General features: G+C 47.8%; 15 non-coding genes across 15 annotated transcripts; all 15 read left to right on the top strand.

Annotated features, from left to right (window-relative positions):
- The first annotated feature begins 325 nt into the window (after positions 1-325).
- Positions 326-516, top strand: LOC142686172 (U2 spliceosomal RNA). The gene has a single exon (XR_012855545.1). It is a non-coding gene; the product is annotated as a U2 spliceosomal RNA (small nuclear RNA).
- A 1,284-nt stretch (positions 517-1,800) lies between these two features.
- LOC142686171 (U2 spliceosomal RNA) lies at positions 1,801-1,991 on the top strand. Its single transcript, XR_012855544.1, has one exon. It is a non-coding gene; the product is annotated as a U2 spliceosomal RNA (small nuclear RNA).
- Positions 1,992-3,287: 1,296 nt separating this feature from the next.
- Positions 3,288-3,478, top strand: LOC142686170 (U2 spliceosomal RNA). Its single transcript, XR_012855543.1, has one exon. It is a non-coding gene; the product is annotated as a U2 spliceosomal RNA (small nuclear RNA).
- Positions 3,479-4,774: 1,296 nt separating this feature from the next.
- On the top strand, positions 4,775-4,965 carry LOC142686168 (U2 spliceosomal RNA). Its single transcript, XR_012855541.1, has one exon. It is a non-coding gene; the product is annotated as a U2 spliceosomal RNA (small nuclear RNA).
- Positions 4,966-6,241: 1,276 nt separating this feature from the next.
- Positions 6,242-6,432, top strand: LOC142686167 (U2 spliceosomal RNA). The gene has a single exon (XR_012855540.1). It is a non-coding gene; the product is annotated as a U2 spliceosomal RNA (small nuclear RNA).
- A 1,280-nt stretch (positions 6,433-7,712) lies between these two features.
- Positions 7,713-7,903, top strand: LOC142686436 (U2 spliceosomal RNA). Its single transcript, XR_012855783.1, has one exon. It is a non-coding gene; the product is annotated as a U2 spliceosomal RNA (small nuclear RNA).
- A 1,288-nt stretch (positions 7,904-9,191) lies between these two features.
- On the top strand, positions 9,192-9,382 carry LOC142686165 (U2 spliceosomal RNA). Its single transcript, XR_012855539.1, has one exon. It is a non-coding gene; the product is annotated as a U2 spliceosomal RNA (small nuclear RNA).
- A 1,292-nt stretch (positions 9,383-10,674) lies between these two features.
- LOC142686164 (U2 spliceosomal RNA) lies at positions 10,675-10,865 on the top strand. The gene has a single exon (XR_012855538.1). It is a non-coding gene; the product is annotated as a U2 spliceosomal RNA (small nuclear RNA).
- Positions 10,866-12,153: 1,288 nt separating this feature from the next.
- On the top strand, positions 12,154-12,344 carry LOC142686163 (U2 spliceosomal RNA). Its single transcript, XR_012855537.1, has one exon. It is a non-coding gene; the product is annotated as a U2 spliceosomal RNA (small nuclear RNA).
- Positions 12,345-13,616: 1,272 nt separating this feature from the next.
- Positions 13,617-13,807, top strand: LOC142686161 (U2 spliceosomal RNA). The gene has a single exon (XR_012855535.1). It is a non-coding gene; the product is annotated as a U2 spliceosomal RNA (small nuclear RNA).
- A 1,284-nt stretch (positions 13,808-15,091) lies between these two features.
- Positions 15,092-15,282, top strand: LOC142686160 (U2 spliceosomal RNA). The gene has a single exon (XR_012855534.1). It is a non-coding gene; the product is annotated as a U2 spliceosomal RNA (small nuclear RNA).
- Positions 15,283-16,574: 1,292 nt separating this feature from the next.
- Positions 16,575-16,765, top strand: LOC142686159 (U2 spliceosomal RNA). Its single transcript, XR_012855533.1, has one exon. It is a non-coding gene; the product is annotated as a U2 spliceosomal RNA (small nuclear RNA).
- A 1,360-nt stretch (positions 16,766-18,125) lies between these two features.
- LOC142686158 (U2 spliceosomal RNA) lies at positions 18,126-18,316 on the top strand. Its single transcript, XR_012855532.1, has one exon. It is a non-coding gene; the product is annotated as a U2 spliceosomal RNA (small nuclear RNA).
- Positions 18,317-19,600: 1,284 nt separating this feature from the next.
- Positions 19,601-19,791, top strand: LOC142686157 (U2 spliceosomal RNA). Its single transcript, XR_012855531.1, has one exon. It is a non-coding gene; the product is annotated as a U2 spliceosomal RNA (small nuclear RNA).
- A 1,272-nt stretch (positions 19,792-21,063) lies between these two features.
- Positions 21,064-21,254, top strand: LOC142686156 (U2 spliceosomal RNA). The gene has a single exon (XR_012855530.1). It is a non-coding gene; the product is annotated as a U2 spliceosomal RNA (small nuclear RNA).
- The last annotated feature ends 503 nt before the right edge of the window (positions 21,255-21,757 follow it).

The following is a 21,757-nucleotide window of genomic DNA, read 5'->3' as shown; positions in this document are numbered from 1 at the left end:
GATACAAGGTGTGAAGGAACAAGGGGTGGCTGTGGGCATGCACTTGCTGCCGCTGCCAGTGTTTATCTGCATGGCAGCAGGGCATTTGGGCGTTGCCAGGAAGGCGTTTTTATGTAGATTCCTCCTCTTTCAGCACTGCATTGTGGTGCAAGCAAAAGAAGCAAATCCTGTCTGGCTTCCTCTCCGGCCTTTATTCACCTCCCGTGTAGCTGTGAGTGTGTGAGCCTGCAGGGCCCCATGGAATTGCCTAGAAGTAGGCTGAATCGCTGCAAGGGCTGAACAGCAGTATCGGGCAGGCTCGGGCAACGCGCGGCCCGTTCGGGTTATCGCTTCTCGGCCTTTTGGCTAAGATCAAGTGTAGTATCTGTTCTTATCAGTTTAATATCTGATACGTCCCCTATCTGGGGACCATATATTAAATGGATTTTTAGAACAGGGAGATGGAAATAGAGCTTGCTCTGTCCACTCCACGCATTGACCTGGTATTGCAGTATTTCCAGGACCGGTGCACCCTTTCCTTATGTGTTGACTAAAAGCAGATTCCAAAAGTGTTTTTTGTCTTTGCTATTGTTTCTGTCTTTCTGAAGGGATCTCCCCTTTTAATCCCATTATTTCAACACCTGTTGGACAATGCATGAGTGATAATGAGCTCATTGATTAAATGCAATTAATGAATAGATTGCCACCTCTTGTTGTGTGTCGTCTGTGTTTCTGTGTTTCCGGCATTTCACATTGGAACACCTCATTCACCTTCCTTGTCTTCTCTCCGCCCTCCCTTTTAGGTAAGTTAAAGAGCTGCACCTGAGCCAGCCACTGATTGATTGATTGATTGATTGATTGATTGATTGATTGATTGATTGATGCAGCACAACAGTCAAATAGTGGAGTGGAGTAGGGGAACAGCAAACAGCCAATAAAGCAGCCCGCCCGCTCGCCTGCCCGCCACAATGGACCTACCTGTGTACACTAGATGGATGTGATGGAATGTACTGTCGTCCCTACATTTCAAGAAGAAGTAAGAATTGCAGTTGCAACAAAGCCTTGCTTGCCTACAAAGAGAGCAGCAATTTGGATTTGTTACTATGTTACCTAGAAGAATAACAAACTGTGCAAGGATGGAGGTTGTAGGAGCAAGGAGAAGTTGTCTGTAAAGTTGGTGGATGCCTATTTTCCATTTTGCAGTCCCTTGTCTCCCTCTTGTGGCCTCCTGGAGGCAACTAGCTGTGCAAAAAAAAGACAGCCTGGCGGCCGGCTGTTGCAGTGTTGCCCTCTCAGGCAACACTGAGTGACTGACTGAGCCTCACCGTCTTATATAAAGTTCAGACGGAACTTTGCACGTGTCATAGTGGAGCCCTCAGGATTCCAGAGCCAGCTTTCTGACATCATAATGGGGCCTCAGAGATAAAAGCCTGGGCCCAGGCAGTGTTGGTCAGTGCTGCTCAGCAGGCAGCACTGGACTGGACTGGATTACAGCTGATACAAGGTGTGAAGGAACAAGGGGTGGCTGTGGGCATGCACTTGCTGCCGCTGCCAGTGTTTATCTGCATGGCAGCAGGGCATTTGGGCGTTGCCAGGAAGGCGTTTTTATGTAGATTCCTCCTCTTTCAGCACTGCATTGTGGTGCAAGCAAAAGAAGCAAATCCTGTCTGGCTTCCTCTCTGGCCTTTATTCACCTCCCGTGTAGCTGTGAGTGTGTGAGCCTGCAGGGCCCCATGGAATTGCCTAGAAGTAGGCTGAATCGCTGCAAGGGCTGAACAGCAGTATCGGGCAGGCTCGGGCAACGCGCGGCCCGTTCGGGTTATCGCTTCTCGGCCTTTTGGCTAAGATCAAGTGTAGTATCTGTTCTTATCAGTTTAATATCTGATACGTCCCCTATCTGGGGACCATATATTAAATGGATTTTTAGAACAGGGAGATGGAAATAGAGCTTGCTCTGTCCACTCCACGCATTGACCTGGTATTGCAGTATTTCCAGGACCGGTGCACCCTTTCCTTATGTGTTGACTAAAAGCAGATTCCAAAAGTGTTTTTTGTCTTTGCTATTGTTTCTGTCTTTCTGAAGGGATCTCCCCTTTTAATCCCATTATTTCAACACCTGTTGGACAATGCATGAGTGATAATGAGCTCATTGATTAAATGCAATTAATGAATAGATTGCCACCTCTTGTTGTGTGTCGTCTGTGTTTCTGTGTTTCCGGCATTTCACATTGGAACACCTCATTCACCTTCCTTGTCTTCTCTCCGCCCTCCCTTTTAGGTAAGTTAAAGAGCTGCACCTGAGCCAGCCACTGATTGATTGATTGATTGATTGATTGATTGATTGATTGATTGATTGATTGATTGATTGATGCAGCACAACAGTCAAATAGTGGAGTGGAGTAGGGGAACAGCAAACAGCCAATAAAGCAGCCCGCCCGCTCGCCTGCCCGCCACAATGGACCTACCTGTGTACACTAGATGGATGTGATGGAATGTACTGTCGTCCCTACATTTCAAGAAGAAGTAAGAATTGCAGTTGCAACAAAGCCTTGCTTGCCTACAAAGAGAGCAGCAATTTGGATTTGTTACTATGTTACCTAGAAGAATAACAAACTGTGCAAGGATGGAGGTTGTAGGAGCAAGGAGAAGTTGTCTGTAAAGTTGGTGGATGCCTATTTTCCATTTTGCAGTCCCTTGTCTCCCTCTTGTGGCCTCCTGGAGGCAACTAGCTGTGCAAAAAAAAGACAGCCTGGCGGCCGGCTGTTGCAGTGTTGCCCTCTCAGGCAACACTGAGTGACTGACTGAGCCTCACCGTCTTATATAAAGTTCAGACGGAACTTTGCACGTGTCATAGTGGAGCCCTCAGGATTCCAGAGCCAGCTTTCTGACATCATAATGGGGCCTCAGAGATAAAAGCCTGGGCCCAGGCAGTGTTGGTCAGTGCTGCTCAGCAGGCAGCACTGGACTGGACTGGATTACAGCTGATACAAGGTGTGAAGGAACAAGGGGTGGCTGTGGGCATGCACTTGCTGCCGCTGCCAGTGTTTATCTGCATGGCAGCAGGGCATTTGGGCGTTGCCAGGAAGGCGTTTTTATGTAGATTCCTCCTCTTTCAGCACTGCATTGTGGTGCAAGCAAAAGAAGCAAATCCTGTCTGGCTTCCTCTCCGGCCTTTATTCACCTCCCGTGTAGCTGTGAGTGTGTGAGCCTGCAGGGCCCCATGGAATTGCCTAGAAGTAGGCTGAATCGCTGCAAGGGCTGAACAGCAGTATCGGGCAGGCTCGGGCAACGCGCGGCCCGTTCGGGTTATCGCTTCTCGGCCTTTTGGCTAAGATCAAGTGTAGTATCTGTTCTTATCAGTTTAATATCTGATACGTCCCCTATCTGGGGACCATATATTAAATGGATTTTTAGAACAGGGAGATGGAAATAGAGCTTGCTCTGTCCACTCCACGCATTGACCTGGTATTGCAGTATTTCCAGGACCGGTGCACCCTTTCCTTATGTGTTGACTAAAAGCAGATTCCAAAAGTGTTTTTTGTCTTTGCTATTGTTTCTGTCTTTCTGAAGGGATCTCCCCTTTTAATCCCATTATTTCAACACCTGTTGGACAATGCATGAGTGATAATGAGCTCATTGATTAAATGCAATTAATGAATAGATTGCCACCTCTTGTTGTGTGTCGTCTGTGTTTCTGTGTTTCCGGCATTTCACATTGGAACACCTCATTCACCTTCCTTGTCTTCTCTCCGCCCTCCCTTTTAGGTAAGTTAAAGAGCTGCACCTGAGCCAGCCACTGATTGATTGATTGATTGATTGATTGATTGATTGATTGATTGATTGATTGATTGATTGATGCAGCACAACAGTCAAATAGTGGAGTGGAGTAGGGGAACAGCAAACAGCCAATAAAGCAGCCCGCCCGCTCGCCTGCCCGCCACAATGGACCTACCTGTGTACACTAGATGGATGTGATGGAATGTACTGTCGTCCCTACATTTCAAGAAGAAGTAAGAATTGCAGTTGCAACAAAGCCTTGCTTGCCTACAAAGAGAGCAGCAATTTGGATTTGTTACTATGTTACCTAGAAGAATAACAAACTGTGCAAGGATGGAGGTTGTAGGAGCAAGGAGAAGTTGTCTGTAAAGTTGGTGGATGCCTATTTTCCATTTTGCAGTCCCTTGTCTCCCTCTTGTGGCCTCCTGGAGGCAACTAGCTGTGCAAAAAAAAGACAGCCTGGCGGCCGGCTGTTGCAGTGTTGCCCTCTCAGGCAACACTGAGTGACTGACTGAGCCTCACCGTCTTATATAAAGTTCAGACGGAACTTTGCACGTGTCATAGTGGAGCCCTCAGGATTCCAGAGCCAGCTTTCTGACATCATAATGGGGCCTCAGAGATAAAAGCCTGGGCCCAGGCAGTGTTGGTCAGTGCTGCTCAGCAGGCAGCACTGGACTGGACTGGATTACAGCTGATACAAGGTGTGAAGGAACAAAGGGTGGCTGTGGGCATGCACTTGCTGCCGCTGCCAGTGTTTATCTGCATGGCAGCAGGGCATTTGGGCGTTGCCAGGAAGGCGTTTTTATGTAGATTCCTCCTCTTTCAGCACTGCATTGTGGTGCAAGCAAAAGAAGCAAATCCTGTCTGGCTTCCTCTCCGGCCTTTATTCACCTCCCGTGTAGCTGTGAGTGTGTGAGCCTGCAGGGCCCCATGGAATTGCCTAGAAGTAGGCTGAATCGCTGCAAGGGCTGAACAGCAGTATCGGGCAGGCTCGGGCAACGCGCGGCCCGTTCGGGTTATCGCTTCTCGGCCTTTTGGCTAAGATCAAGTGTAGTATCTGTTCTTATCAGTTTAATATCTGATACGTCCCCTATCTGGGGACCATATATTAAATGGATTTTTAGAACAGGGAGATGGAAATAGAGCTTGCTCTGTCCACTCCACGCATTGACCTGGTATTGCAGTATTTCCAGGACCGGTGCACCCTTTCCTTATGTGTTGACTAAAAGCAGATTCCAAAAGTGTTTTTTGTCTTTCCTATTGTTTCTGTCTTTCTGAAGGGATCTCCCCTTTTAATCCCATTATTTCAACACCTGTTGGACAATGCATGAGTGATAATGAGCTCATTGATTAAATGCAATTAATGAATAGATTGCCACCTCTTGTTGTGTGTCGTCTGTGTTTCTGTGTTTCCGGCATTTCACATTGGAACACCTCATTCACCTTCCTTGTCTTCTCTCCGCCCTCCCTTTTAGGTAAGTTAAAGAGCTGCACCTGAGCCAGCCACTGATTGATTGATTGATTGATTGATTGATTGATTGATTGATGCAGCACAACAGTCAAATAGTGGAGTGGAGTAGGGGAACAGCAAACAGCCAATAAAGCAGCCCGCCCGCTCGCCTGCCCGCCACAATGGACCTACCTGTGTACACTAGATGGATGTGATGGAATGTACTGTCGTCCCTACATTTCAAGAAGAAGTAAGAATTGCAGTTGCAACAAAGCCTTGCTTGCCTACAAAGAGAGCAGCAATTTGGATTTGTTACTATGTTACCTAGAAGAATAACAAACTGTGCAAGGATGGAGGTTGTAGGAGCAAGGAGAAGTTGTCTGTAAAGTTGGTGGATGCCTATTTTCCATTTTGCAGTCCCTTGTCTCCCTCTTGTGGCCTCCTGGAGGCAACTAGCTGTGCAAAAAAAAGACAGCCTGGCGGCCGGCTGTTGCAGTGTTGCCCTCTCAGGCAACACTGAGTGACTGACTGAGCCTCACCGTCTTATATAAAGTTCAGACGGAACTTTGCACGTGTCATAGTGGAGCCCTCAGGATTCCAGAGCCAGCTTTCTGACATCATAATGGGGCCTCAGAGATAAAAGCCTGGGCCCAGGCAGTGTTGGTCAGTGCTGCTCAGCAGGCAGCACTGGACTGGACTGGATTACAGCTGATACAAGGTGTGAAGGAACAAGGGGTGGCTGTGGGCATGCACTTGCTGCCGCTGCCAGTGTTTATCTGCATGGCAGCAGGGCATTTGGGCGTTGCCAGGAAGGCGTTTTTATGTAGATTCCTCCTCTTTCAGCACTGCATTGTGGTGCAAGCAAAAGAAGCAAATCCTGTCTGGCTTCCTCTCCGGCCTTTATTCACCTCCCGTGTAGCTGTGAGTGTGTGAGCCTGCAGGGCCCCATGGAATTGCCTAGAAGTAGGCTGAATCGCTGCAAGGGCTGAACAGCAGTATCGGGCAGGCTCGGGCAACGCGCGGCCCGTTCGGGTTATCGCTTCTCGGCCTTTTGGCTAAGATCAAGTGTAGTATCTGTTCTTATCAGTTTAATATCTGATACGTCCCCTATCTGGGGACCATATATTAAATGGATTTTTAGAACAGGGAGATGGAAATAGAGCTTGCTCTGTCCACTCCACGCATTGACCTGGTATTGCAGTATTTCCAGGACCGGTGCACCCTTTCCTTATGTGTTGACTAAAAGCAGATTCCAAAAGTGTTTTTTGTCTTTGCTATTGTTTCTGTCTTTCTGAAGGGATCTCCCCTTTTAATCCCATTATTTCAACACCTGTTGGACAATGCATGAGTGATAATGAGCTCATTGATTAAATGCAATTAATGAATAGATTGCCACCTCTTGTTGTGTGTCGTCTGTGTTTCTGTGTTTCCGGCATTTCACATTGGAACACCTCATTCACCTTCCTTGTCTTCTCTCCGCCCTCCCTTTTAGGTAAGTTAAAGAGCTGCACCTGAGCCAGCCACTGATTGATTGATTGATTGATTGATTGATTGATTGATTGATTGATGCAGCACAACAGTCAAATAGTGGAGTGGAGTAGGGGAACAGCAAACAGCCAATAAAGCAGCCCGCCCGCTCGCCTGCCCGCCACAATGGACCTACCTGTGTACACTAGATGGATGTGATGGAATGTACTGTCGTCCCTACATTTCAAGAAGAAGTAAGAATTGCAGTTGCAACAAAGCCTTGCTTGCCTACAAAGAGAGCAGCAATTTGGATTTGTTACTATGTTACCTAGAAGAATAACAAACTGTGCAAGGATGGAGGTTGTAGGAGCAAGGAGAAGTTGTCTGTAAAGTTGGTGGATGCCTATTTTCCATTTTGCAGTCCCTTGTCTCCCTCTTGTGGCCTCCTGGAGGCAACTAGCTGTGCAAAAAAAAGACAGCCTGGCGGCCGGCTGTTGCAGTGTTGCCCTCTCAGGCAACACTGAGTGACTGACTGAGCCTCACCGTCTTATATAAAGTTCAGACAGAACTTTGCACGTGTCATAGTGGAGCCCTCAGGATTCCAGAGCCAGCTTTCTGACATCATAATGGGGCCTCAGAGATAAAAGCCTGGGCCCAGGCAGTGTTGGTCAGTGCTGCTCAGCAGGCAGCACTGGACTGGACTGGATTACAGCTGATACAAGGTGTGAAGGAACAAGGGGTGGCTGTGGGCATGCACTTGCTGCCGCTGCCAGTGTTTATCTGCATGGCAGCAGGGCATTTGGGCGTTGCCAGGAAGGCGTTTTTATGTAGATTCCTCCTCTTTCAGCACTGCATTGTGGTGCAAGCAAAAGAAGCAAATCCTGTCTGGCTTCCTCTCCGGCCTTTATTCACCTCCCGTGTAGCTGTGAGTGTGTGAGCCTGCAGGGCCCCATGGAATTGCCTAGAAGTAGGCTGAATCGCTGCAAGGGCTGAACAGCAGTATCGGGCAGGCTCGGGCAACGCGCGGCCCGTTCGGGTTATCGCTTCTCGGCCTTTTGGCTAAGATCAAGTGTAGTATCTGTTCTTATCAGTTTAATATCTGATACGTCCCCTATCTGGGGACCATATATTAAATGGATTTTTAGAACAGGGAGATGGAAATAGAGCTTGCTGTGTCCACTCCACGCATTGACCTGGTATTGCAGTATTTCCAGGACCGGTGCACCCTTTCCTTATGTGTTGACTAAAAGCAGATTCCAAAAGTGTTTTTTGTCTTTGCTATTGTTTCTGTCTTTCTGAAGGGATCTCCCCTTTTAATCCCATTATTTCAACACCTGTTGGACAATGCATGAGTGATAATGAGCTCATTGATTAAATGCAATTAATGAATAGATTGCCACCTCTTGTTGTGTGTCGTCTGTGTTTCTGTGTTTCCGGCATTTCACATTGGAACACCTCATTCACCTTCCTTGTCTTCTCTCCGCCCTCCCTTTTAGGTAAGTTAAAGAGCTGCACCTGAGCCAGCCACTGATTGATTGATTGATTGATTGATTGATTGATTGATTGATTGATTGATTGATGCAGCACAACAGTCAAATAGTGGAGTGGAGTAGGGGAACAGCAAACAGCCAATAAAGCAGCCCGCCCGCTCGCCTGCCCGCCACAATGGACCTACCTGTGTACACTAGATGGATGTGATGGAATGTACTGTCGTCCCTACATTTCAAGAAGAAGTAAGAATTGCAGTTGCAACAAAGCCTTGCTTGCCTACAAAGAGAGCAGCAATTTGGATTTGTTACTATGTTACCTAGAAGAATAACAAACTGTGCAAGGATGGAGGTTGTAGGAGCAAGGAGAAGTTGTCTGTAAAGTTGGTGGATGCCTATTTTCCATTTTGCAGTCCCTTGTCTCCCTCTTGTGGCCTCCTGGAGGCAACTAGCTGTGCAAAAAAAAGACAGCCTGGCGGCCGGCTGTTGCAGTGTTGCCCTCTCAGGCAACACTGAGTGACTGACTGAGCCTCACCGTCTTATATAAAGTCCAGACGGAACTTTGCACGTGTCATAGTGGAGCCCTCAGGATTCCAGAGCCAGCTTTCTGACATCATAATGGGGCCTCAGAGATAAAAGCCTGGGCCCAGGCAGTGTTGGTCAGTGCTGCTCAGCAGGCAGCACTGGACTGGACTGGATTACAGCTGATACAAGGTGTGAAGGAACAAGGGGTGGCTGTGGGCATGCACTTGCTGCCGCTGCCAGTGTTTATCTGCATGGCAGCAGGGCATTTGGGCGTTGCCAGGAAGGCGTTTTTATGTAGATTCCTCCTCTTTCAGCACTGCATTGTGGTGCAAGCAAAAGAAGCAAATCCTGTCTGGCTTCCTCTCCGGCCTTTATTCACCTCCCGTGTAGCTGTGAGTGTGTGAGCCTGCAGGGCCCCATGGAATTGCCTAGAAGTAGGCTGAATCGCTGCAAGGGCTGAACAGCAGTATCGGGCAGGCTCGGGCAACGCGCGGCCCGTTCGGGTTATCGCTTCTCGGCCTTTTGGCTAAGATCAAGTGTAGTATCTGTTCTTATCAGTTTAATATCTGATACGTCCCCTATCTGGGGACCATATATTAAATGGATTTTTAGAACAGGGAGATGGAAATAGAGCTTGCTCTGTCCACTCCACGCATTGACCTGGTATTGCAGTATTTCCAGGACCGGTGCACCCTTTCCTTATGTGTTGACTAAAAGCAGATTCCAAAAGTGTTTTTTGTCTTTGCTATTGTTTCTGTCTTTCTGAAGGGATCTCCCCTTTTAATCCCATTATTTCAACACCTGTTGGACAATGCATGAGTGATAATGAGCTCATTGATTAAATGCAATTAATGAATAGATTGCCACCTCTTGTTGTGTGTCGTCTGTGTTTCTGTGTTTCCGGCATTTCACATTGGAACACCTCATTCACCTTCCTTGTCTTCTCTCCGCCCTCCCTTTTAGGTAAGTTAAAGAGCTGCACCTGAGCCAGCCACTGATTGATTGATTGATTGATTGATTGATTGATTGATTGATTGATTGATTGATTGATGCAGCACAACAGTCAAATAGTGGAGTGGAGTAGGGGAACAGCAAACAGCCAATAAAGCAGCCCGCCCGCTCGCCTGCCCGCCACAATGGACCTACCTGTGTACACTAGATGGATGTGATGGAATGTACTGTCGTCCCTACATTTCAAGAAGAAGTAAGAATTGCAGTTGCAACAAAGCCTTGCTTGCCTACAAAGAGAGCAGCAATTTGGATTTGTTACTATGTTACCTAGAAGAATAACAAACTGTGCAAGGATGGAGGTTGTAGGAGCAAGGAGAAGTTGTCTGTAAAGTTGGTGGATGCCTATTTTCCATTTTGCAGTCCCTTGTCTCCCTCTTGTGGCCTCCTGGAGGCAACTAGCTGTGCAAAAAAAAGACAGCCTGGCGGCCGGCTGTTGCAGTGTTGCCCTCTCAGGCAACACTGAGTGACTGACTGAGCCTCACCGTCTTATATAAAGTTCAGACGGAACTTTGCACGTGTCATAGTGGAGCCCTCAGGATTCCAGAGCCAGCTTTCTGACATCATAATGGGGCCTCAGAGATAAAAGCCTGGGCCCAGGCAGTGTTGGTCAGTGCTGCTCAGCAGGCAGCACTGGACTGGACTGGATTACAGCTGATACAAGGTGTGAAGGAACAAGGGGTGGCTGTGGGCATGCACTTGCTGCCGCTGCCAGTGTTTATCTGCATGGCAGCAGGGCATTTGGGCGTTGCCAGGAAGGCGTTTTTATGTAGATTCCTCCTCTTTCAGCACTGCATTGTGGTGCAAGCAAAAGAAGCAAATCCTGTCTGGCTTCCTCTCCGGCCTTTATTCACCTCCCGTGTAGCTGTGAGTGTGTGAGCCTGCAGGGCCCCATGGAATTGCCTAGAAGTAGGCTGAATCGCTGCAAGGGCTGAACAGCAGTATCGGGCAGGCTCGGGCAACGCGCGGCCCGTTCGGGTTATCGCTTCTCGGCCTTTTGGCTAAGATCAAGTGTAGTATCTGTTCTTATCAGTTTAATATCTGATACGTCCCCTATCTGGGGACCATATATTAAATGGATTTTTAGAACAGGGAGATGGAAATAGAGCTTGCTCTGTCCACTCCACGCATTGACCTGGTATTGCAGTATTTCCAGGACCGGTGCACCCTTTCCTTATGTGTTGACTAAAAGCAGATTCCAAAAGTGTTTTTTGTCTTTGCTATTGTTTCTGTCTTTCTGAAGGGATCTCCCCTTTTAATCCCATTATTTCAACACCTGTTGGACAATGCATGAGTGATAATGAGCTCATTGATTAAATGCAATTAATGAATAGATTGCCACCTCTTGTTGTGTGTCGTCTGTGTTTCTGTGTTTCCGGCATTTCACATTGGAACACCTCATTCACCTTCCTTGTCTTCTCTCCGCCCTCCCTTTTAGGTAAGTTAAAGAGCTGCACCTGAGCCAGCCACTGATTGATTGATTGATTGATTGATTGATTGATTGATTGATTGATTGATTGATGCAGCACAACAGTCAAATAGTGGAGTGGAGTAGGGGAACAGCAAACAGCCAATAAAGCAGCCCGCCCGCTCGCCTGCCCGCCACAATGGACCTACCTGTGTACACTAGATGGATGTGATGGAATGTACTGTCGTCCCTACATTTCAAGAAGAAGTAAGAATTGCAGTTGCAACAAAGCCTTGCTTGCCTACAAAGAGAGCAGCAATTTGGATTTGTTACTATGTTACCTAGAAGAATAACAAACTGTGCAAGGATGGAGGTTGTAGGAGCAAGGAGAAGTTGTCTGTAAAGTTGGTGGATGCCTATTTTCCATTTTGCAGTCCCTTGTCTCCCTCTTGTGGCCTCCTGGAGGCAACTAGCTGTGCAAAAAAAAGACAGCCTGGCGGCCGGCTGTTGCAGTGTTGCCCTCTCAGGCAACACTGAGTGACTGACTGAGCCTCACCGTCTTATATAAAGTTCAGACGGAACTTTGCACGTGTCATAGTGGAGCCCTCAGGATTCCAGAGCCAGCTTTCTGACATCATAATGGGGCCTCAGAGATAAAAGCCTGGGCCCAGGCAGTGTTGGTCAGTGCTGCTCAGCAGGCAGCACTGGACTGGACTGGATTACAGCTGATACAAGGTGTGAAGGAACAAGGGGTGGCTGTGGGCATGCACTTGCTGCCGCTGCCAGCGTTTATCTGCATGGCAGCAGGGCATTTGGGCGTTGCCAGGAAGGCGTTTTTATGTAGATTCCTCCTCTTTCAGCACTGCATTGTGGTGCAAGCAAAAGAAGCAAATCCTGTCTGGCTTCCTCTCCGGCCTTTATTCACCTCCCGTGTAGCTGTGAGTGTGTGAGCCTGCAGGGCCCCATGGAATTGCCTAGAAGTAGGCTGAATCGCTGCAAGGGCTGAACAGCAGTATCGGGCAGGCTCGGGCAACGCGCGGCCCGTTCGGGTTATCGCTTCTCGGCCTTTTGGCTAAGATCAAGTGTAGTATCTGTTCTTATCAGTTTAATATCTGATACGTCCCCTATCTGGGGACCATATATTAAATGGATTTTTAGAACAGGGAGATGGAAATAGAGCTTGCTCTGTCCACTCCACGCATTGACCTGGTATTGCAGTATTTCCAGGACCGGTGCACCCTTTCCTTATGTGTTGACTAAAAGCAGATTCCAAAAGTGTTTTTTGTCTTTGCTATTGTTTCTGTCTTTCTGAAGGGATCTCCCCTTTTAATCCCATTATTTCAACACCTGTTGGACAATGCATGAGTGATAATGAGCTCATTGATTAAATGCAATTAATGAATAGATTGCCACCTCTTGTTGTGTGTCGTCTGTGTTTCTGTGTTTCCGGCATTTCACATTGGAACACCTCATTCACCTTCCTTGTCTTCTCTCCGCCCTCCCTTTTAGGTAAGTTAAAGAGCTGCACCTGAGCCAGCCACTGATTGATTGATTGATTGATTGATTGATTGATTGATGCAGCACAACAGTCAAATAGTGGAGTGGAGTAGGGGAACAGCAAACAGCCAATAAAGCAGCCCGCCCGCTCGCCTGCCCGCCACAATGGACCTACCTGTGTACACTAGATGGATGTGATGGAATGTACTGTCGTCCCTACATTTCAAGAAGAAGTAAGAATTGCAGTTGCAACAAAGCCTTGCTTGCCTACAAAGAGAGCAGCAATTTGGATTTGTTACTATGTTACCTAGAAGAATAACAAACTGTGCAAGGATGGAGGTTGTAGGAGCAAGGAGAAGTTGTCTGTAAAGTTGGTGGATGCCTATTTTCCATTTTGCAGTCCCTTGTCTCCCTCTTGTGGCCTCCTGGAGGCAACTAGCTGTGCAAAAAAAAGACAGCCTGGCGGCCGGCTGTTGCAGTGTTGCCCTCTCAGGCAACACTGAGTGACTGACTGAGCCTCACCGTCTTATATAAAGTTCAGACGGAACTTTGCACGTGTCATAGTGGAGCCCTCAGGATTCCAGAGCCAGCTTTCTGACATCATAATGGGGCCTCAGAGATAAAAGCCTGGGCCCAGGCAGTGTTGGTCAGTGCTGCTCAGCAGGCAGCACTGGACTGGACTGGATTACAGCTGATACAAGGTGTGAAGGAACAAGGGGTGGCTGTGGGCATGCACTTGCTGCCGCTGCCAGTGTTTATCTGCATGGCAGCAGGGCATTTGGGCGTTGCCAGGAAGGCGTTTTTATGTAGATTCCTCCTCTTTCAGCACTGCATTGTGGTGCAAGCAAAAGAAGCAAATCCTGTCTGGCTTCCTCTCCGGCCTTTATTCACCTCCCGTGTAGCTGTGAGTGTGTGAGCCTGCAGGGCCCCATGGAATTGCCTAGAAGTAGGCTGAATCGCTGCAAGGGCTGAACAGCAGTATCGGGCAGGCTCGGGCAACGCGCGGCCCGTTCGGGTTATCGCTTCTCGGCCTTTTGGCTAAGATCAAGTGTAGTATCTGTTCTTATCAGTTTAATATCTGATACGTCCCCTATCTGGGGACCATATATTAAATGGATTTTTAGAACAGGGAGATGGAAATAGAGCTTGCTCTGTCCACTCCACGCATTGACCTGGTATTGCAGTATTTCCAGGACCGGTGCACCCTTTCCTTATGTGTTGACTAAAAGCAGATTCCAAAAGTGTTTTTTGTCTTTGCTATTGTTTCTGTCTTTCTGAAGGGATCTCCCCTTTTAATCCCATTATTTCAACACCTGTTGGACAATGCATGAGTGATAATGAGCTCATTGATTAAATGCAATTAATGAATAGATTGCCACCTCTTGTTGTGTGTCGTCTGTGTTTCTGTGTTCCCGGCATTTCACATTGGAACACCTCATTCACCTTCCTTGTCTTCTCTCCGCCCTCCCTTTTAGGTAAGTTAAAGAGCTGCACCTGAGCCAGCCACTGATTGATTGATTGATTGATTGATTGATTGATTGATTGATTGATTGATGCAGCACAACAGTCAAATAGTGGAGTGGAGTAGGGGAACAGCAAACAGCCAATAAAGCAGCCCGCCCGCTCGCCTGCCCGCCACAATGGACCTACCTGTGTACACTAGATGGATGTGATGGAATGTACTGTCGTCCCTACATTTCAAGAAGAAGTAAGAATTGCAGTTGCAACAAAGCCTTGCTTGCCTACAAAGAGAGCAGCAATTTGGATTTGTTACTATGTTACCTAGAAGAATAACAAACTGTGCAAGGATGGAGGTTGTAGGAGCAAGGAGAAGTTGTCTGTAAAGTTGGTGGATGCCTATTTTCCATTTTGCAGTCCCTTGTCTCCCTCTTGTGGCCTCCTGGAGGCAACTAGCTGTGCAAAAAAAAGACAGCCTGGCGGCCGGCTGTTGCAGTGTTGCCCTCTCAGGCAACACTGAGTGACTGACTGAGCCTCACCGTCTTATATAAAGTTCAGACGGAACTTTGCACGTGTCATAGTGGAGCCCTCAGGATTCCAGAGCCAGCTTTCTGACATCATAATGGGGCCTCAGAGATAAAAGCCTGGGCCCAGGCAGTGTTGGTCAGTGCTGCTCAGCAGGCAGCACTGGACTGGACTGGATTACAGCTGATACAAGGTGTGAAGGAACAAGGGGTGGCTGTGGGCATGCACTTGCTGCCGCTGCCAGTGTTTATCTGCATGGCAGCAGGGCATTTGGGCGTTGCCAGGAAGGCGTTTTTATGTAGATTCCTCCTCTTTCAGCACTGCATTGTGGTGCAAGCAAAAGAAGCAAATCCTGTCTGGCTTCCTCTCCGGCCTTTATTCACCTCCCGTGTAGCTGTGAGTGTGTGAGCCTGCAGGGCCCCATGGAATTGCCTAGAAGTAGGCTGAATCGCTGCAAGGGCTGAACAGCAGTATCGGGCAGGCTCGGACAACACGCGGCCCGTTCGGGTTATCGCTTCTCGGCCTTTTGGCTAAGATCAAGTGTAGTATCTGTTCTTATCAGTTTAATATCTGATACGTCCCCTATCTGGGGACCATATATTAAATGGATTTTTAGAACAGGGAGATGGAAATAGAGCTTGCTCTGTCCACTCCACGCATTGACCTGGTATTGCAGTATTTCCAGGACCGGTGCACCCTTTCCTTATGTGTTGACTAAAAGCAGATTCCAAAAGTGTTTTTTGTCTTTGCTATTGTTTCTGTCTTTCTGAAGGGATCTCCCCTTTTAATCCCATTATTTCAACACCTGTTGGACAATGCATGAGTGATAATGAGCTCATTGATTAAATGCAATTAATGAATAGATTGCCACCTCTTGTTGTGTGTCGTCTGTGTTTCTGTGTTTCCGGCATTTCACATTGGAACACCTCATTCACCTTCCTTGTCTTCTCTCCGCCCTCCCTTTTAGGTAAGTTAAAGAGCTGCACCTGAGCCAGCCACTGATTGATTGATTGATTGATTGATTGATTGATTGATTGATTGATTGATTGATTGATGCAGCACAACAGTCAAATAGTGGAGTGGAGTAGGGGAACAGCAAACAGCCAATAAAGCAGCCCGCCCGCTCGCCTGCCCGCCACAATGGACCTACCTGTGTACACTAGATGGATGTGATGGAATGTACTGTCGTCCCTACATTTCAAGAAGAAGTAAGAATTGCAGTTGCAACAAAGCCTTGCTTGCCTACAAAGAGAGCAGAAATTTGGATTTGTTACTATGTTACCTAGAAGAATAACAAACTGTGCAAGGATGGAGGTTGTAGGAGCAAGGAGAAGTTGTCTGTAAAGTTGGTGGATGCCTATTTTCCATTTTGCAGTCCCTTGTCTCCCTCTTGTGGCCTCCTGGAGGCAACTAGCTGTGCAAAAAAAAGACAGCCTGGCGGCCGGCTGTTGCAGTGTTGCCCTCTCAGGCAACACTGAGTGACTGACTGAGCCTCACCGTCTTATATAAAGTTCAGACGGAACTTTGCACGTGTCATAGTGGAGCCCTCAGGATTCCAGAGCCAGCTTTCTGACATCATAATGGGGCCTCAGAGATAAAAGCCTGGGCCCAGGCAGTGTTGGTCAGTGCTGCTCAGCAGGCAGCACTGGACTGGACTGGATTACAGCTGATACAAGGTGTGAAGGAACAAGGGGTGGCTGTGGGCATGCACTTGCTGCCGCTGCCAGTGTTTATCTGCATGGCAGCAGGGCATTTGGGCGTTGCCAGGAAGGCGTTTTTATGTAGATTCCTCCTCTTTCAGCACTGCATTGTGGTGCAAGCAAAAGAAGCAAATCCTGTCTGGCTTCCTCTCCGGCCTTTATTCACCTCCCGTGTAGCTGTGAGTGTGTGAGCCTGCAGGGCCCCATGGAATTGCCTAGAAGTAGGCTGAATCGCTGCAAGGGCTGAACAGCAGTATCGGGCAGGCTCGGGCAACGCGCGGCCCGTTCGGGTTATCGCTTCTCGGCCTTTTGGCTAAGATCAAGTGTAGTATCTGTTCTTATCAGTTTAATATCTGATACGTCCCCTATCTGGGGACCATATATTAAATGGATTTTTAGAACAGGGAGATGGAAATAGAGCTTGCTCTGTCCACTCCACGCATTGACCTGGTATTGCAGTATTTCCAGGACCGGTGCACCCTTTCCTTATGTGTTGACTAAAAGCAGATTCCAAAAGTGTTTTTTGTCTTTGCTATTGTTTCTGTCTTTCTGAAGGGATCTCCCCTTTTAATCCCATTATTTCAACACCTGTTGGACAATGCATGAGTGATAATGAGCTCATTGATTAAATGCAATTAATGAATAGATTGCCACCTCTTGTTGTGTGTCGTCTGTGTTTCTGTGTTTCCGGCATTTCACATTGGAACACCTCATTCACCTTCCTTGTCTTCTCTCCGCCCTCCCTTTTAGGTAAGTTAAAGAGCTGCACCTGAGCCAGCCACTGATTGATTGATTGATTGATTGATTGATTGATTGATTGATTGATTGATTGATTGATGCAGCACAACAGTCAAATAGTGGAGTGGAGTAGGGGAACAGCAAACAGCCAATAAAGCAGCCCGCCCGCTCGCCTGCCCGCCACAATGGACCTACCTGTGTACACTAGATGGATGTGATGGAATGTACTGTCGTCCCTACATTTCAAGAAGAAGTAAGAATTGCAGTTGCAACAAAGCCTTGCTTGCCTACAAAGAGAGCAGCAATTTGGATTTGTTACTATGTTACCTAGAAGAATAACAAACTGTGCAAGGATGGAGGTTGTAGGAGCAAGGAGAAGTTGTCTGTAAAGTTGGTGGATGCCTATTTTCCATTTTGCAGTCCCTTGTCTCCCTCTTGTGGCCTCCTGGAGGCAACTAGCTGTGCAAAAAAAAGACAGCCTGGCGGTCGGCTGTTGCAGTGTTGCCCTCTCAGGCAACACTGAGTGACTGACTGAGCCTCACCGTCTTATATAAAGTTCAGACGGAACTTTGCACGTGTCATAGTGGAGCCCTCAGGATTCCAGAGCCAGCTTTCTGACATCATAATGGGGCCTCAGAGATAAAAGCCTGGGCCCAGGCAGTGTTGGTCAGTGCTGCTCAGCAGGCAGCACTGGACTGGACTGGATTACAGCTGATACAAGGTGTGAAGGAACAAGGGGTGGCTGTGGGCATGCACTTGCTGCCGCTGCCAGTGTTTATCTGCATGGCAGCAGGGCATTTGGGCGTTGCCAGGAAGGCGTTTTTATGTAGATTCCTCCTCTTTCAGCACTGCATTGTGGTGCAAGCAAAAGAAGCAAATCCTGTCTGGCTTCCTCTCCGGCCTTTATTCACCTCCCGTGTAGCTGTGAGTGTGTGAGCCTGCAGGGCCCCGTCTGGCTTCCTCTCCGGCCTTTATTCACCTCCCGTGTAGCTGTGAGTGTGTGAGCCTGCAGGGCCCCATGGAATTGCCTAGAAGTAGGCTGAATCGCTGCAAGGGCTGAACAGCAGTATCGGGCAGGCTCGGGCAACGCGCGGCCCGTTCGGGTTATCGCTTCTCGGCCTTTTGGCTAAGATCAAGTGTAGTATCTGTTCTTATCAGTTTAATATCTGATACGTCCCCTATCTGGGGACCATATATTAAATGGATTTTTAGAACAGGGAGATGGAAATAGAGCTTGCTCTGTCCACTCCACGCATTGACCTGGTATTGCAGTATTTCCAGGACCGGTGCACCCTTTCCTTATGTGTTGACTAAAAGCAGATTCCAAAAGTGTTTTTTGTCTTTGCTATTGTTTCTGTCTTTCTGAAGGGATCTCCCCTTTTAATCCCATTATTTCAACACCTGTTGGACAATGCATGAGTGATAATGAGCTCATTGATTAAATGCAATTAATGAATAGATTGCCACCTCTTGTTGTGTGTCGTCTGTGTTTCTGTGTTTCCGGCATTTCACATTGGAACACCTCATTCACCTTCCTTGTCTTCTCTCCGCCCTCCCTTTTAGGTAAGTTAAAGAGCTGCACCTGAGCCAGCCACTGATTGATTGATTGATTGATTGATTGATTGATTGATTGATTGATTGATGCAGCACAACAGTCAAATAGTGGAGTGGAGTAGGGGAACAGCAAACAGCCAATAAAGCAGCCCGCCCGCTCGCCTGCCCGCCACAATGGACCTACCTGTGTACACTAGATGGATGTGATGGAATGTACTGTCGTCCCTACATTTCAAGAAGAAGTAAGAATTGCAGTTGCAACAAAGCCTTGCTTGCCTACAAAGAGAGCAGCAATTTGGATTTGTTACTATGTTACCTAGAAGAATAACAAACTGTGCAAGGATGGAGGTTGTAGGAGCAAGGAGAAGTTGTCTGTAAAGTTGGTGGATGCCTATTTTCCATTTTGCAGTCCCTTGTCTCCCTCTTGTGGCCTCCTGGAGGCAACTAGCTGTGCAAAAAAAAGACAGCCTGGCGGCCGGCTGTTGCAGTGTTGCCCTCTCAGGCAACACTGAGTGACTGACTGAGCCTCACCGTCTTATATAAAGTTCAGACGGAACTTTGCACGTGTCATAGTGGAGCCCTCAGGATTCCAGAGCCAGCTTTCTGACATCATAATGGGGCCTCAGAGATAAAAGCCTGGGCCCAGGCAGTGTTGGTCAGTGCTGCTCAGCAGGCAGCACTGGACTGGACTGGATTACAGCTGATACAAGGTGTGAAGGAACAAGGGGTGGCTGTGGGCATGCACTTGCTGCCGCTGCCAGTGTTTATCTTCATGGCAGCAGGGCATTTGGGCGTTGCCAGGAAGGCGTTTTTATGTAGATTCCTCCTCTTTCAGCACTGCATTGTGGTGCAAGCAAAAGAAGCAAATCCTGTCTGGCTTCCTCTCCGGCCTTTATTCACCTCCCGTGTAGCTGTGAGTGTGTGAGCCTGCAGGGCCCCATGGAATTGCCTAGAAGTAGGCTGAATCGCTGCAAGGGCTGAACAGCAGTATCGGGCAGGCTCGGGCAACGCGCGGCCCGTTCGGGTTATCGCTTCTCGGCCTTTTGGCTAAGATCAAGTGTAGTATCTGTTCTTATCAGTTTAATATCTGATACGTCCCCTATCTGGGGACCATATATTAAATGGATTTTTAGAACAGGGAGATGGAAATAGAGCTTGCTCTGTCCACTCCACGCATTGACCTGGTATTGCAGTATTTCCAGGACCGGTGCACCCTTTCCTTATGTGTTGACTAAAAGCAGATTCCAAAAGTGTTTTTTGTCTTTGCTATTGTTTCTGTCTTTCTGAAGGGATCTCCCCTTTTAATCCCATTATTTCAACACCTGTTGGACAATGCATGAGTGATAATGAGCTCATTGATTAAATGCAATTAATGAATAGATTGCCACCTCTTGTTGTGTGTCGTCTGTGTTTCTGTGTTTCCGGCATTTCACATTGGAACACCTCATTCACCTTCCTTGTCTTCTCTCCGCCCTCCCTTTTAGGTAAGTTAAAGAGCTGCACCTGAGCCAGCCACTGATTGATTGATTGATTGATTGATTGATTGATTGATGCAGCACAACAGCCAAATAGTGGAGTGGAGTAGGGGAACAGCAAACAGCCAATAAAGCAGCCCGCCCGCTCGCCTGCCCGCCACAATGGACCTACCTGTGTACACTAGATGGATGTGATGGAATGTACTGTCGTCCCTACATTTCAAGAAGAAGTAAGAATTGCAGTTGCAACAAAGCCTTGCTTGCCTACAAAGAGAGCAGCAATTTGGATTTGTTACTATGTTACCTAGAAGAATAACAAACTGTGCAAGGATGGAGGTTGTAGGAGCAAGGAGAAGTTGTCTGTAAAGTTGGTGGATGCCTATTTTCCATTTTGCAGTCCCTTGTCTCCCTCTTGTGGCCTCCTGGAGGCAACTAGCTGTGCAAAAAAAAGACAGCCTGGCGGCCGGCTGTTGCAGTGTTGCCCTCTCAGGCAACACTGAGTGACTGACTGAGCCTCACCGTCTTATATAAAGTTCAGACGGAACTTTGCACGTGTCATAGTGGAGCCCTCAGGATTCCAGAGCCAGCTTTCTGACATCATAATGGGGCCTCAGAGATAAAAGCCTGGGCCCAGGCAGTGTTGGTCAGTGCTGCTCAGCAGGCAGCACTGGACTGGACTGGATTACAGCTGATACAAGGTGTGAAGGAACAAGGGGTGGCTGTGGGCATGCACTTGCTGCCGCTGCCAGTGTTTATCTGCATGGCAGCAGGGCATTTGGGCGTTGCCAGGAAGGCGTTTTTATGTAGATTCCTCCTCTTTCAGCACTGCATTGTGGTGCAAGCAAAAGAAGCAAATCCTGTCTGGCTTCCTCTCCGGCCTTTATTCACCTCCCGTGTAGCTGTGAGTGTGTGAGCCTGCAGGGCCCCATGGAATTGCCTAGAAGTAGGCTGAATCGCTGCAAGGGCTGAACAGCAGTATCGGGCAGGCTCGGGCAACGCGCGGCCCGTTCGGGTTATCGCTTCTCGGCCTTTTGGCTAAGATCAAGTGTAGTATCTGTTCTTATCAGTTTAATATCTGATACGTCCCCTATCTGGGGACCATATATTAAATGGATTTTTAGAACAGGGAGATGGAAATAGAGCTTGCTCTGTCCACTCCACGCATTGACCTGGTATTGCAGTATTTCCAGGACCGGTGCACCCTTTCCTTATGTGTTGACTAAAAGCAGATTCCAAAAGTGTTTTTTGTCTTTGCTATTGTTTCTGTCTTTCTGAAGGGATCTCCCCTTTTAATCCCATTATTTCAACACCTGTTGGACAATGCATGAGTGATAATGAGCTCATTGATTAAATGCAATTAATGAATAGATTGCCACCTCTTGTTGTGTGTCGTCTGTGTTTCTGTGTTTCCGGCATTTCACATTGGAACACCTCATTCACCTTCCTTGTCTTCTCTCCGCCCTCCCTTTTAGGTAAGTTAAAGAGCTGCACCTGAGCCAGCCACTGATTGATTGATTGATTGATTGATTGATTGATTGATGCAGCACAACAGTCAAATAGTGGAGTGGAGTAGGGGAACAGCAAACAGCCAATAAAGCAGCCCGCCCGCTCGCCTGCCCGCCACAATGGACCTACCTGTGTACACTAGATGGATGTGATGGAATGTACTGTCGTCCCTACATTTCAAGAAGAAGTAAGAATTGCAGTTG

This window comes from Rhinoderma darwinii (assembly GCF_050947455.1).
Source record: "Rhinoderma darwinii isolate aRhiDar2 chromosome 5 unlocalized genomic scaffold, aRhiDar2.hap1 SUPER_5_unloc_17, whole genome shotgun sequence".
Lineage (NCBI taxonomy): Eukaryota > Metazoa > Chordata > Amphibia > Anura > Rhinodermatidae > Rhinoderma > Rhinoderma darwinii.
The sequence above is the reverse complement of the archived record's forward strand: the minus strand, read 5'-3'. Positions and strand labels throughout refer to the sequence as shown.